Source organism: Gavialis gangeticus, unplaced genomic scaffold, assembly GCF_001723915.1.
Source record: "Gavialis gangeticus isolate Ggan-Ray unplaced genomic scaffold, GavGan_comp1, whole genome shotgun sequence".
NCBI lineage: Eukaryota > Metazoa > Chordata > Crocodylia > Gavialidae > Gavialis > Gavialis gangeticus.
This window is the reverse complement of record NW_017729034.1, coordinates 33,870,569-33,871,547: the sequence shown is the minus strand read 5'-3', so window position 1 is coordinate 33,871,547 and position 979 is coordinate 33,870,569. Positions and strand designations below refer to the sequence as shown.

Below are 979 nucleotides of genomic sequence, written 5' to 3'. Positions count from 1 at the left end.
CGCTCGCCCGGAGGACCCGCGGCGCTGCGCCTTTAGCTGCAGCCGAGCGGGGGGCGGCCGTGGCCGGGGCCGGGGCCGGGGCCGGGCGAACAAAGGATCCGAGTCAGGAAGTCGCCGGAGGCTGCGGAGGGGTTGGGCTGGGGGACACAGGCAGCAGCCTTGGGAGAGGGCCCCCTGCCCCCTGCTGTCATCGCTCATTCTCCTCTTCACTAATAATGATTGATACCCGCTACTGTTAATTATTATTAGGTCGCCGCCCTTCATCATTTTAGTCTTTCATTATTATTATTATTACTAATAATGGTAATATCTCGTGGGGTTGTTATTCCATTATCACCGGTCACTTTCATTATTTCATTATTAGTGAAGACTGATTCCATTATTAATAATGTTTCTTTTATTTCATTATTGGTTATTTTATTTCCAGGACTTGGTTATCTTATTTTCATGACAGTATTATTGTCTTTATTATGATTATTATCATTTCGTGTTTTAGTTGTTTTATTTTCATTACAGTATTGTGATCGCTGTTTTTATGATCATTATTATCATGGCGTGACTTAGCTATTTTATTTTCATTCCATTATTGAGATTGTTGTGGGTATGGTTTAATTTCCCCTGAAAATGAAGATCCCATGTTCCCACTAACTGGAAAATTGACAAAGGAAAACTGACAAAATTGAAACCCCCATTCAAACGTGAGGGGTTTATTTTCTTATTTGCAGGCGGGAGGGTGTTTCCTTATACCTAATTAAATGCCACTGAAAGGTTACATGGGGTGCAGCACAGTTGAATGAAGGGCTGAAAGAAGGTCACAGACGTTCGGAGGTCTGTACAAACCCACCTTGTAGTTGAAACACTGGAGCCTGTTCTCAGTTCAGGTTGGATTTTGAGTGCAGTGGTGTAAATGCCAGTCAAGGACTCCTGCCGCACTGTCCCTCCCCCATGCCTTCCCCTCACTCTGAGGATGGCATTTTAA

General features: G+C 44.5%; 1 protein-coding gene across 2 annotated transcripts in view; it reads left to right on the top strand.

The window, feature by feature from the left end:
- Positions 1–979, top strand: part of CDC42EP3 (CDC42 effector protein 3) — a 49,892-nt gene that overhangs the window by 551 nt on the left and 48,362 nt on the right. The window lies entirely within an intron of this gene.